This window comes from Triticum urartu, chromosome 3A (genome assembly GCF_056163025.1).
Source record: "Triticum urartu cultivar PI428250 chromosome 3A, HENAU_Tu73, whole genome shotgun sequence".
Classification (NCBI taxonomy): Eukaryota; Viridiplantae; Streptophyta; class Magnoliopsida; order Poales; family Poaceae; genus Triticum; species Triticum urartu.
In genome coordinates, this window is record NC_141875.1 from 29,634,384 (window position 1) to 29,649,377 (window position 14,994).

The 14,994-nt window shown below is 47.7% G+C and overlaps 1 pseudogene; it reads left to right on the forward strand.

Moving 5' to 3' along the window:
- Window positions 1-340: 340 nt before the first annotated feature.
- Window positions 341-1,055, forward strand: LOC147978175 (non-specific lipid-transfer protein 4.1 pseudogene; annotated as a pseudogene).
- Window positions 1,056-14,994: the final 13,939 nt, after the last annotated feature.

Here is a 14,994-nt window from a genome sequence, read left to right on the forward strand (position 1 = left end):
TTTGTCAAGCTCAGGGCCATCAAGCACTCAATTATTGAAAGAGAGTATGTACATGTCTATTCTCCGTATTGCAGTAATTAGGCACTCCACCGACAGAATGAATGTGTACATGCTTGGTCCATCCATCTGCCCAACATCGAACCAACTCCATAATTAACTAATACATATCAGTCGATCCCAACAACTAACAACTTTCTCAATGAATGCATTAAACACACATTGATATCGAACCCATCCTAGTGGACACGATACTCGGACACCCTGCTAGCAGTGCAGTTTATTCCAAATGTGATTCCACATTGGTGAGAAGATGTAGAAGCCCTATTTAAGCACATGCACCCCCCCTATACATCCTCACAAATACCAGTAGCAAATCTAGCTATCCCACCCTCTGCCCGTGAGCCCGCCACCACAACCACATATAAGTCAGTCAAGATGGCTCGCACTACAGCTAGTAAGCTCGTGCTGGTCGCCCTGGTGGCGGCACTCCTCGTTGTAGCCTCCGACGCGGCAATCTCCTGCGGCCAGGTGAACTCCGCCCTTGGCCCCTGCCTTTCCTATGCACGCGGCAACGGCGCCAGCCCGTCTGCGGCCTGCTGCAGCGGCGTCAGGAGATTGGCCGGCCAAGTGCAGACTGCCGCTGACAAGAAAGCGGCGTGCCTGTGCATCAAGAGTGCTGCCGGTGGGGTCAAAGAAGGCACGGCCGCAGAGATCCCCTCCAAGTGCCGCGTCAGCATCCCCTACAAGATCAGCTCAACTGTGAACTGCAATAAGATCTAGCGATCGATTGCTTGCCGCCAGCATCGCAGATTATAGCTCCACCGATCGATGCTGAGTACTTTGAGGTTACCTATATACTGCATATACATGAATAAATGCTCTGATCTGATCTCCATGTGAGAGAGAGGACTACGTACGTGGAGCCAACTCTGCATGGCCGGCCAATGTAGTATCGATGTTTGGTTCTTCCTTCGCTCCCTTTGAGAAGATAAACGAGTATGTTGTACCACGTACCATGTATACTTTTGATATATTGATCATATATTGTGCTCTAATAGCATGCGTCGTTATTACATGTGCATAACTGGGAAAACATTTCATTAATTCCATCACTGGTCCTATGGTTTCCCCCGGTATGCGTAGGGGCGTGGGAGAGAGGGATACCCGACGCCTTTCAGGAAGGAATCATGGCTCCCACGGGCGTCGCACCGTCAGTGCCAGCCCAACCGACAGGGATTTCTCCCGTCCGCCTCACATCCACCACCCCGACCGATCCGTCGCACTTCACCACACTTACCGCCAACCAACATGTGCCACCACAGTCTTGGAGTCACCACCGCCGTCTCACCATGGAAGCCGAAGCAGGACAGAGGGGTCCGAGGTGGACCAGTTGCGAATGAGGAGCGACAACGTTAAAAGCCATGCGCGAGGGGACAACCTCCACAGCCATCAGTGGTCATCGACCGGATGCAGCAAGAGGAGCAAACGAGGCACATAGGCCCGACCGAGCTCGAAATGGCTCGTGAAGCTGCTGTCGCCGCTCTGCAGTGGGCGCGCTGCCATCTCCGCAACCCCCGCACGAGCCACACCTATGTCCGCCGGAGCCGTCACAGGTGGAGCCGAGCGAGGCCCGGCCAGACCTAGATGGGGCCCCAAAGGTCCCAGATCTGGGTCGGGAGGGCGCCGCCGCCGGCCGCCGCGCTAGGCTGCCGTCTCCTCACGACTCGGGTCTGCGCCGCCCAAGGTACCGCGCCGCCACCGGAATCGCGGTCGCCCAAGGATAAACGTCGCACGCCCACGGGAAGACCCATCCGCAGCCGCCGGGAGCCCGAAGTCGGACCCCATCCGCCGCACATGCCGCCTGGATCCAGATCCGCCACCCGACCGATGCCGAACCATGCCCACGCACACCCCTCCATAGTAGCCACCGCGCCACCACGAGGCCCCACCGGGACGACGACCCGTAGCAACCAGGAGCACCCGTAGCTGCGCTGCCAGGCCCCGTCATAGCCCTGCGCCTCCTGCGGTAGCCGTCCCGCACCTGCCGGTGATCCGTGAGGAGGGGAAGGGTCGACCCCGCCGACGCCCATGCCAGTCAGGCTTTGCCCGGCGGCGATGTGGGGCAGCGGCGAGGGAGGATAGGCCGGAGGGGAGGTGTTGGGGGCCGGCGGCTAGGGTTCCCCGGAGGTTGCTCGCGGGAGTGGCTGGGGGGTGGGGGTGGGGGGGTCCTCCTCACTGGGCAAATCAGTTCAGTCTTTATAGTTGTGTTTACCTTCTTAGAGCAAGTACAATAAATCCTATTCAGCTGGCTATAAGGATGTCCACATCATCTGAATCCTATGTGGAAGGGAGAGAAATGAGGAGAGAGAAGAGAGCCGGCGCTTCATGCATCGCGCGCTGCAGCACAGGAACCAAAACTTTACAGCCCGCATGCTAGTGGGAATGGCTAGAGGTTTCTTGCCTGCAAACACCACGGTACAAGTAAAAGATTTTTAAATATTCAGTAAAGCCAACCTAGTAGCCAGCTTGTTGTACGCTAAATGCCAATGGCGGTCGCCCTTCATGGAGGTCGTTTTTAGAAAAAAATCAAAAAATATATTTAAAAGTTTTAAAAAATCAGATAAAAATCATACATGTTTACATGGATGTGCTCTACATGTGTGTAAATTTTGAAGATGAAATAAATTATGGTGAGAGCTTCACAAAAAAGACAAATCGCGAGTTTCAAACTGATAAACAGTACACACTGTTTACTATTAGAAATGCAGGATTTTCTATTTTTTGTGTAGCCCTCAGCACAATGTATTTCATTGTCAGAATTTATACACATGTTGAATACATTCATATGAATGTGTAGATTTTTTCCAGAGTTTTTTGAAACTCCAAAATGTGATTATCTAATTTTTCAAAATAACCACCTCCATTAAGTTGCCCGCCAAAAGCCCACACTCGCTTGTTGTACTGCTATTTGTTTCACGTAGATTTTAGGTGACATGGAATAGTTTGTAGCCAGCAGCGGGCTTTGTTATTGTTCTTGCTCTTACCATCGCACCTCAAGCCAAGGAAATAGGCGAGGCTTATACCATAGGGGCATAGCTATCAGAAACTGCATGGCACGACAACTATCCGCAAAATAGAGGTGCCCTCAGTGTTCAAAAGTTCCCCATGCCTCCTAATGTTACGTATCGAGACTAGATTTAAACATCACGTACAGGTATTATTATTAAGACACATTAGGCACCTCTGATCAATCAAATGATAAAAAGAAGGGAGCTGTCCGCCGGCTCTCAAGAACCCTTGCTCATTGCCTTCCACCGGCACCGGCGCCGGTCCGTCCCGTATCCGGTGGCCCTAAGGCCATGGAGACGGAGTGGATCTCGGCCCTTGCCGGTGGGAGGGCTCCGTTTTTAGATCTTTTTTCGAGATTTGTTAAGGTTTGTGTCATACTCAGAAAGGCGAGACGATGGCGGCTCCCCGAAGATGGAATAAAGGTCTCCCTGCCTAACCCTCGTTTCGGTGATGCATCTTGCATAATTGGTGGGCGTGTGGAGGTGTGTCTCCGGCGGATCTGTCTTTGGTGGATTTGTTCGGAACTGTTCGTCGCTCGTCTTCGTTCATGTGTTTTCAGGTTGGATCGTGTTGATCTACACTCTTCATCTGCGGTGGTTGCTGTTCTAGTGCGTTGGTTCTGCGGGGCCTTAGCACGACGACTTCCCGACTGTCTACTACAACATTGTTTCCCGGCTCCAGCGAGGGAGGGGCGATGATAGGGATGCGCCATCGGCTTGTTTTAGTGCTTGTAGTCGTCGCAGAAGCTTCAGGCTGGCATGTCGTTCAGCAACTCGCCGCTCCAAGCCAGATCCGTAGCCGAGTTTCTCATGGCCGGCACACGGTGGACCACGGCGGCACAAGCATCATGGCTATCCTGGACGAAGTCATGTCACACCGCTTCTCCCGTGCCTGTGAACGCACCATCTGTCGTCAACATTTTCATGATCGTGTCCTGCCAGCAGAGAAAGAAGCCGACTTCATAGAGATTGGTGACACGGCATACAGCATGTTCGTGCCCGCGGCCATCACCGAGAAGAAGAACACGGGCGGCCGCCGCCGCTTGGGTACTAGGAAGGACACCGCCAGCATGTCACAGGTGTGCACCTCAGGTTACTTGCCTGGTTCAGCGCAGACCATTGTTGACCTCCGCCTCGGCTTCACGGAAGCGGAGCCCCCTTCCCCTCTGGCTGAATGACCCCCTCTTCCACTCTGATGAGCAGTGCAACCGGAGATAGGTAAGATACAGGGGAAGAATATACCTCCAGGGCTGACGGCAGTCCGACGAGCGTGCTGCCAGACATGGAGAATATAAAGGGCTCCGCCGCAGCTGGCCGTAGACTAGTGTAGTCTATCTGTTTCATGGGAATGGAGCTCCGTGCGGGGGACATGCACATAGTTTTACGAATTTTATTTAAAGTTTATCCAAAATGTAATGAATTTTGTCCGGTCTATATGAAATTCTCTGTGTTTGCATGAATTCCATCCGATTTACTGGAAAAGCGTTTGTAATGTATGCTGGCAGCATTGTATGGCCGCCTCCCGCATCCGTATCTGCGGACTGGTACCCCTTTCAACAAACGGATGCGGGAGGAAATTTGCCGGTCGGTGTTGGAGATGCCCTAACCACATCTTTTATTTTCTTTTTCGTCTAAGGGAGTACCTGGCATGTGCACCATAGGAAGCGCACAACAATTTTATTAACGGTGAATCAAGTTGGAGTCACCGAGTTTCAGACAATCATTCAAAGGAAAACGAAATACCACCACAACAAGTCAAACCCGAGATTACATTCTTATGCACATAATCTACGAATTTGCACGTTGATACGTCCATTTTGTATCATGTTTTATTATTTTTATTTGTAATGTTTTTATCCATAATAATGCTTTTGGGAGTAACTCTAATGCCTTCTCTCCCATAATTTGCAAGGTACACACCAAGAGGGAGAATTCCGGCAGCTGAAATCTAGACCTGAAAAAGCTACGTCAGGCCACCTACCCTGCACAACTCCAAATCAGCTAAAACTTAACGGAGATTTTTTTATGGATTATTTAAAAAATATCGGAGCCAATAACTACCAGAGGGGCGCCACCAGTTGGGCACAACCCACCTGGGCGCGCGAGGCCCCCCACGTGCGCTCTGGTGGGTTGTGGCCTCCACGGCCCACCTCCGGTGCCCATCTTCTGATATAAGTCATTTTGACCTAGAAAAAATAAGGAGAAGACTGTCGGGGCGGAGCGCCGCCGTCTCGAGGCGGAACTTGGGCAGGAACACTTTTGCCCTCCGGCGCAGCGATTCTGCCAGGGGAACTTCCCTCCCTGAGGGGGAAATCATCGTCATCATCGTCACCAAAAACTCTCCCATCTTGGGGAGGGCAATCTCGATCAACATCTTCACCAACACCATCTCATCTCAAACCCTAGTTCATCTGTTGTATTCAATCTTGTTACCGGAACTATATATTGGTGCTAAGGGGTGACTAGTAGTGTTGATTACATCTTGTAGTTTATTACTATATGGTTTATTTGGTGGAAGATTACATTTTCAGATCCATGATGCTATTTAATACTACTTTAATCATGAACATGTTTATTATTTGTGAGTAGTTCATTTTGTTCTTGAGGTCACGGGATAAATCATGTTGCAAGTATTCATGTGAATTTGATATGTGTTTGATATTTTGATAGTATGTATGTTGTGATTCCCTTAGTGGTGTCATGTGAACATCGACTACATGACACTTCACCATACTTGGGCCTACGGGAATGCATTGTGGAGTAGTAAATAGATGATGGGTTGCGAGAGTGACAGAAGCTTAAACCCCAGTTTATACACTATTTCGTAAGGGACCGATTGGACCCAAAAGTTTAATGCTATGGTTAGAATTTATTCTTAATACTTTTCTCGTAGTCGTGGATGCTTGCAGGAGAGTTAATCACAAGTAGGAGGTTTGTTCAAGTAAGAACAACACCTAAGCACTGGTCCACCCGCATATCAAATTATCAAAGTAGCGAACACGAATTAAACCAACATGATGAAAATGACTAGATGAAATTCCCGTGTACCCTCAAGAACGATTTGCTTATCATAAGAGGCCGTTTTGGCCTGTCCTTTGCCTCAAAAGGATTGGGCTACCTTGCTGCATACTTGTTACTACTATCGTTACTTGCTTGTTACAAATTATCTTGCTATAAAACTACTCTGCTACTTAAAATTTCAGCACTTGCAGACATTACCTTACTGAAAACTACTTGTCATTTCCTTCTGTTCCTCATTGGGTTCGACACTCTTACTTATTGAAAAGAGATACAATTGATCCCCCATACTTGTGGGTCATCAAGGCTATTTTCTGGCACCGTTGCCGGGGAGTGAAACGCCTTTGGTAAGTGGAATTTGGTAAGGAATTATTTATATAGTGTGCTGAAATTTATTGTCACTTGTTACTATGGAAAACAATCTTTTGAGGGGTTTGTTTGGGGTATCTTCACCTCATCTGGAACCACAATAAGCTACCCCTTAACCTACTGCACCTACTGAAAATATTGAATATGAAATTCCTTCGGGTGTGATAGAACAACTGCTAGCTAATCTTTATGCAGGAGATGGAACCGAACATCCTGATATGCACTTGATATATGTAGAACAAATTTGTGGATTGTTCAAGGTTGCAGGTTTACCCAGAGATGAGGTGATGAAAAAGGTTTTCCCTTTATCTTTGAAGGTAAAAGCATTGGCATGGCATTGGCTATGCGGTGATATTGGATCATGGAATTGGAATTGTTTAAAATTTGATTTCGACCAAAAAATTTATCCTATGCATCTAGTTCATCATGATCGTAATTATATATATAATATTTGGCCTCGTGAAGGAGAAAGTATCACTCTAGCTTGGGGGAGGCTTAAGTCAATGTTATATTCATGCCCCAATCATGATCTCTCAAGACAAATTCTTATTCAGAAATTTTATGCTTGGCTTTCTCGTAATGATCAAACCATGCTGGATCTTTTATGAAGAAAACTATTGAATTCCGGTGGTATCTTTTGGAAAATATTAAAAGCAACTCTGAACATTGGGAACTCGACGAAGGTAAAGAGTCTGGTATAAAGCTTAAGTATGATTGTGTTAAATCTTTTATGGATACCGGTGCTTTCCAAAAGTTTAGCACTAAATATGGACTTGACTCTGAGATAATAGCCTCCTTTTGTGAATCATTTTCTACTCCTGTTGAACTCCCTAAAGAGAAGTGGTTTAAATATCACCCACCTATTAAAGAAAAAAAATTAAAGAACCGGTACCAGTTAAAGAAGAAACTATATTCTATAATGTTGATCCAGTTGTTCTTACTGCTTGTATTGAGAAACCCCCTTTTCCTGTTAGGATAAAGGAACATGCTAAAGTTTCAACTATGGTTAACAAAAGCTATTTTAGAACACCTAAACTAGATAAACAAATTAGAGTAGAACATAATGTTGCTATGGTTAAAGATCTCTTGGAAGAAGATATAGATGGGCATGTTATTTACTTCTGTGCAGAAGCTGCTAGGATTGCTAAACCCGAAAAGGGATAAACATAGACCAGTTATTGGCATGCCTGTCATTTCAGTTAAAATAGGAGATCACTGTTATCATGGTTTATGTGACATGGGTGCTAGTGTAAGTTCTATTCCTTACACTTTATATCAAGAAATTCAGAAAGACATAGCAATTGCAGACATAGAAGACATAGATGTTACTACTAAACTTGCTAATAGAGACACCATATCACCTTGTGGGATTATTAGAGATGTTGAAGTCTTGTGTGGGAAAATAAAATACTCTACTGATTTTCTTGTTCTTGGTTCCCCACAATATGACTTCTGTCCCATTATCTTTGGTAGACCTTTCTTGAACACAGTTAATAATAAGATAGATTGCAAGAAACAAATTGTTGGTGTTAGCTTTTGTGATGAGTCTCATGAGTTTAATTTTTCCATGTTTAATATAAATCATCATGAAAAAGAATTGCCTAGTAAGGATGATTTAATTGGTATTGCTTCTATTGTTGTGCCACCTACTGAGCGTTTAGAACAATACTTTCTATACCATGAAAATGATTTACATATGCATGAAAGAAATGAAATAGATAAGATTTTCTTTGAAGAATGTCCTCTGTTTAAAACACAATTTGCCTATTGAAACTCTAGGAGGTCCTTCTCCAACTAAAGATGATCATGTGTTTGAATTAAAACAATTGCCAGAAACTTTGAAATATGCTTATCTTGATGAAAAGAAGATATATCCTGTTATTATTAGTGCTAACCTTTCAGAACATGAAGAAGAAAGATTATTGAAAGTTCTAAGGAAACACCGAGCTGCTATTGGATATACTCCTGATGATTTAAGGGGCATTAGTCCCAATCTATGTCAGCACAAAAATATTAATGTCAGTTAAACTGATGCTAAGCCAGTTGTTGATCACCAATGTCAGTTAAATCCGAAGATGATAGAGGTGGTAAGAACAAAAATATTAAAACTTGTGGAAGCAGGTATAATCTATCCTATAGCTGATAGTAGATGGATAAGTCCTATTCATTGTGTCCCTAAGAAAGGAGGTATTACTGTTGTTCCTAATGATAAGAATGAACTTATTCCACAAAGAATTGTTACAGGCTATAGAATGGTAATTGATTTTAGAAAATTAAATAAAGCTACTAGAAAAGATCATTACCCTTTGACTTTTATTGATCAAATGCTTGAAAGATTTTCTAAGGACACACATTTTTTGCTTCCTTGATGGATATTCTGGATTTTCACAAATACCTGTATCTGAAACCTGATCAAGAAAACACCACTTTTACATGTCCTTTTGGAACCAATGTGTTGGGGATATTACTACCAGTATGACCCGCCCAGGAGGGGCCGGGTCAGCGCTAATGGCGGGTTACAGAAGAAGCCCGATAAACATTCAAGATGATAGTTTACTAAATGTATAGAAGGCCCAAACGCCTGGGGCTGGCTTAAGGCCTGATATTGTAAACCGCTGTATGTAAGGAAAGACTTGTAAAGAAAGCCATGTAAGGGAAGTCACCGAGCCGGACACAATTATGAGTCGGCCGGGACTCTGTAGGCCACCAGGCATCAACCCGTGTATATAAGGGGACGACCCGGTGGCGGTTTAGAAAAAGAGACAACCAAGTCGATAACCAAGCCGGCGAGTTGAGCTTCTTGGAGATCGAAACCTCAGCAATACCAATCCCAACTAGACGTAGGCTTTTACCTTCATCATAAGGGGCCGAACTAGTATAAAAACTCTCTCATGTGTCCTTTGTCCCGATCAACCCATTTAAGCTTCCTAGTGTGATGGCCCTACGACTAAGTCCTTGCTCTAGAACAACTGCCATGTCAACTCCACGACAGTTGGCGCCCACCGTGGGGCCAGCGCACGGTGGATTTGAGTTCTTGAAGGCCAACTTCGAAGGGCTCAAGGGATACACTATGGGCCGGATGACTAAGAGTCGTCGCGGCAAGCTCTACATCGACGACGAAGGCTAGGGCCCCAAGGCCGGCTCGATCGAGTACGGGTACCGGGTCCCCTTCGGCGGAATTCACGTCTTCATCGGCTGGATCGGCGAGTCAGGCCCTGAGCTGGACGTCCACACCAACCTCATCGAAACGGCTCAGTGCGCCGGGTCCGCCCGTGTTCAATCTGTCGTGAAACATGCCTTCGTAGGCAGCATCCATGGCGGTGAATACTCTGAAGGATCGATGGAAGGCGGGGAGACGACCATCTGCTCTGATACTGCATCATCAACAGGTGAGACGGACTCGTTGTACCAACTGCAAGATGACATGCTCGGGGGCTGTTCCGATGGCAGCAGTATTCCGGACCCCCTTCAGCCGCCGAATTGGGCCGGAGTCTTCATGGCAGGGACGCAGCCCGGGCAGAACTCCATTGCAGCGGCAGTAGCGGCTACCGGGTCGGCAGCAGCCGGGTCAGGAGACCCCGTGCGCCCCCCGGCTCAGGTTCTAATAGACCTCATGGATAAGCCAACGACTCTGTTAACCGCTGTTTTAGAACCGGTGGATAAAGCCCAGCACGACGCAGAAGTGGCACGTGTGCGGGAGGAGATGGTGCAAGCTAAAGGAAATGTAGCTACGGAGGAAACCCGGATGGCGGCAGAACGAGCAACACTGGATGCTCGTGCTCAGCAGCTTCAAGCAGAAACTTTCCGGCTCTCGGTGGATCTTAATGCATCAAACGAGGTCATGAGGAGGAGGCATCAGAAAACTCAGTCACGTCTACCTCTAACACTGGATCCAAGGAACCTGTTCCATACACCCGGAGCTGGGGGGAGCAACCTGCCGGAGGCAAACAGGATCACGACACCCGATGCGCCAGTTCAGCCACGCACCATGGAGCCGCCTCGCATGAATACAGCTCCTCCTCGTTATGTATCAACACCCCCGGGTCACTTCTCTAACCCTATGGAAAATCTTATCGCCGCGTCGGCTCGTTTGGCAGCTCTCCCAATGGAAGGCGACTCACCAGCAGCAATGAAACCCGGAGGGTAAGAGAACTACTTCAGACAGCTTTGGCCCAGCAGGATGCATACTCATACAGTCGAGACATGATTCATTCAACTCCTCGCCCAAGCCGGAGCCCAAGTTACAGTAGGCACATGGAGTCTGCAGAGATTTCAAGTAATGCTCAACGCCACAACCGGCCATATAGGCATGAGCCGGTGCAGGCTGGAGCCCTTAACTTGGCGGGTTAGGACATGATTCGTCAAGAGGCGGAACGGGCAGCTCAGATAGCAGCAGAGCAGGCGGCTCACCAAACCTTTCCGGCTTATCCAGTAACCTCGGTTGAGGCAGGAGTGGCCACAAGAACCGGAGGCGTACCTTGCCTGGTCCGAGCCATACGCAATGAGCAGTTGCCCAAGGATTTCATGGGGCCTCGTAAGGTAACTAATTACACAGCTGACCTACAGCCAGGGGCTTGGATTGAGAGTTATGAGATGGCTATGGAGCTGTTGGAGGTTAGCGATGCTGCAATGGCCAAGTATTTTACCATGATGTTGGATGGAACGGCTCGGACCTGGTTGAAAGGATTGCCACCCAATTCTATCGGCTCATGGGCAGAGTTGAAGGCACGGTTCATGTAGAACTTTAAGGACACATGTAAGCAGCCAATGTCGATTGTGGACCTGACCAATTGCAAGCAAGAGGATGGAGAATCTACAACCCATTGGGTGTGCCGGGTCAAGGAGATAATACATTCATCTGATAAGATGGATGCCCGCTCAGCAGTTTTGATGTTGTAGAAAAATTGCCCCTTTGAACCTCTGAAGTAGGAGTTGGGGTGGCTTAAACGTGACTGTAATGACATGGGGATGTTGATGGCAGCTCTTGTCAAGTATGCAGATTCTGATACCACCAAGGACCCGGTGTCTGATGAAGAAAAGGCAACAAAGGGAAAGAATAACGGCAATGGCAAGGGTCACCAGCATAACCTGGCGAATCAAGGAGGTAATAAACGTAAGGCTGATGAGTTTGTTGCTAATACTAATACGCAGGGTGGTAATCAGCGGCGCAAAGGCAGGCAACCTCCTCGATCGGGCGGGTCAGGATGCAGCCTTGAGCAGTTGTTGAATGAACCTTGTCCAAAACACGGCACCCGGGAGAAACCAGCCACCCACTTGTGGAAGGATTGCACGATCATGAAGGCATTTAAAAATTCAAACGCATTTGATGGGGGTCACGACCCAGGTGGCGGCTCAGGTGGAGGCGGCTTTCAGGGCCCGGGCGCCGGTTCAAGCAGAGGAGGTTTTCACGGTCAGGGTTATCCTAGTCACCAAGGAGGATATACTCAGCAACACGGCCAAGGGAATCAGCAGCAGCAGCAATCCGACTATCAAAGCAACCCGAAGCAGTTGAGTAGCGGACAATATCATGTCTTTACTACCAGTTTATGCAAGAGGGACCAGAAACTCCACAAGAGGGCCATCAATGCCGTTGACCTGGCAATTCCATGTTATTTACGTTGGTCGGAGCAGCCTATTGTGTGGAGCAGAGAGGATCACCCGCCCCGGGTTGATAATCCGGGTCACTTGGCTTTGGTGGTAGCACCACAGGTTGGTGGGTACAAGTTTACTAAGGTGCTCATGGATGGAGGCAGCATCATCAACATCTTCTACTATGAGACGTTCCGCCGGATGGGATTAACGGATAAAAATCTTAAACAATCCAACACTATTTTTCATGGTCTGGTACCTGGTAAGTCCGCATACCCAGTTGGTAAGATCGAGATGGAAGTAGCCTTTGGGGATGAGTATGACTCGAGAGCAGAAAAATTAACCTTTGAAGTGGTTAATATCAAAAGCCCATATCATGCTCTGTTTGGGCGGCCGGCTTATGCCAACTTCCTGGCTCGACCGTGTTACGTATATTTGCAGCTCAAGATGCCGGGTCACAAGGGCACCATTACAGTCCATGGGAACCGGAAGATAGCTTTGGAATGTGAAGAAGGTGATGCTGCCTATGCTGAATCTTTTGTGCAACAGAGGAGTTGAAATTCTACAAGGATCATGTTGACCCGGCGGACATGACGTCATTAAAGAAACCAACAACAGAGCATGAGACGGAGTTAAAATTCAAATCAGCCGATGACACTAAGATGGTTGACTTTGTGCCGGGCGATTCATCTAGACAGTTCATCATCAGCGCAAACTTGGATCCGAAATAGGAAAGTGCGCTCATCGAGTTCATCCGTGAGAACTGGGACATCTTTGCATGGAAACCTTCAGACATGCCGGGTGTCCCGAGGGAACTCGCTGAGCACACTCTTAATATCGATCCAAAGTTTAAACCTGTCAGACAGTTTCTCCGGCGCTTCAATGAAGAAAGGCGCAAGGCCATCGGAGAAGAGGTGGCCTGGCTCTTGGCAGCCGGGTTCATTGTGGAGATCTTTCACCTAGAATGGTTAGCTAACCCGGTGCTTGTACTCAAAAAGAATGGCACCTGGCGTATGTGTGTGGAGTACACAGATTTGAACAAGGCTTGTCCGGCTGATCCTTTTGCTCTTCCTCGTATTGATCAGATCATTGATGCTACAACGGGTTGCGCACGGTTGAGTTTCTTAGATGCTTACTCTGGTTATCATCAGATTAAGATGGCAGTCAAGGATCAAGAGAAAGACAGCTTTTATAACTCCTTTTTGGGCTTTCTGCTATGTGTCTATGCCTTTTGGGCTTAAGAGTGCCCAGGCGACTTACCAGCGGTGTGTGAAGAATTGTCTTCACAATCAAATTGGGTGCAATGTTCATGCCTATGTGGATGATATAGTGGTGAAATCCAGGGAAGAGGAAACCTCGGTCACAGACCTGAAAGAGACTTTTGATAATCTTCGGGTTTACAAGATGATGCTTAACCCGACCAAGTGTGTTTTTGGAGTGCCAGCCGGCAAGCTCTTTGGTTTTCTGGTGTCTAACCGGGGTATTGAAGCTAACCCGGAGAAAATCAAGGCAATTACATCTCTAGCCAAACCAACCTGCGTCAATGATGATCAACGACTGGCGGGTCGTGTGGCTGCTTTGAGCTAGTTCGTAAGCCGGTTAGGGGAAAAGGCTATGCCTCTGTATCAGTTGATGAAGAAAACGAACGTTTTTGTTTGGAGCGATGCTGCGAACACTGCTTTTGAGGATTTGAAGGCACAATTGGCTGAGCCGCCGGTCCTAGCTGCTCCTATTGAGAAAGAGCCTCTATTGTTATACGTGGCTGCCAACTCAGGGGCGGTTAGTGTGGCTATGGTGGTAGAGCGCAAGGAGGCTGGCAAAGAGCATCCGGTTCAGCGGCCGGTTTATTATGTCAGTGAAGTGCTTATTGAATCTAAGCAACGATATCTACATTGGAAGAAGCTTGTTTATGAGGTGTTCATGGCAAGCCGGAAGCTTAAGCATTACTTTCAGGGACATCCAGTCACTGTGGTTAGCTCTGCTCCTTTGGGAGACATTATTCAAAACAGAGAAGCCACGGGGCGAGTTGCCAAGTGGGTAATTGAGCTTGGGTCTCATGGGCTGAAGTATGTTCCACGTACTGCAATTAAGTCTCAAGCCCTGGTTGACTTCATCAATGACCGGGTAGAGATGCAGATGCCAGAAGAGAAGCCGGACAACACATATTGGACTATTCATTTTGATGGATCCAGGCAATTGGAAGGCTCAGGGGCTGGAGTCGTATTAACTTCCCCACGAGGTGATAAATTTTGTTATGTGTTACGGTTGATGTTTCCATGCACTAACAACGCAGCAGAGTATGAAGCATTGCTCCATGGTCTTCGAGTGGCAAAGGAGATGAGTTTGAGCCGGGTCAGATGTCTTGGTGACTCAGATCTAGTGGCTCAACAGGTATCTGGCAAGTGGGATTCCAAGGACCCTCTCATGGCGGCTTATCGCCGAGAGGTCGATGCTATTGCAGGATATTTTAAAGGTTATAAGGTGGAACACATTGACCGTCGAAAGAACGAAGCAGTTGATGCTTTAAGCCGGCTGGGGTCTCAGCGTAAGCCGGTACCACCCAACACCTTTTTGGATGTTTTGCATAACCCCTCTGTCAAGTTACCCACAGAAGAAGATTTAGCTGTTCCTGACCCGAAGGCGCAGTTGGTGGCGGCTCTTCATGTCACCCCAGATTGGATGGTACCGTTCTTGGCTTACATGACCCGGGGAGAGTTGCCAGCGGATGAGACCCTGGCTCGACAGATAACCCGGCGATCTAAGTCCATGACGATTTCGGATGGAGAGTTATTTCATCGCAGTGTTTCCGGAGCGTTTCAACGGTGTTTTTCCCCAGAAGAATGTCAAGAAATCCTTCGTGAGATCCATGAAGGCGATTGCGGTCATCACGCCGGGTCAAACTCTTTAGTGGCCAAAGCGTTTCGTCATGGTTTTTACTGGTTGACGGCTC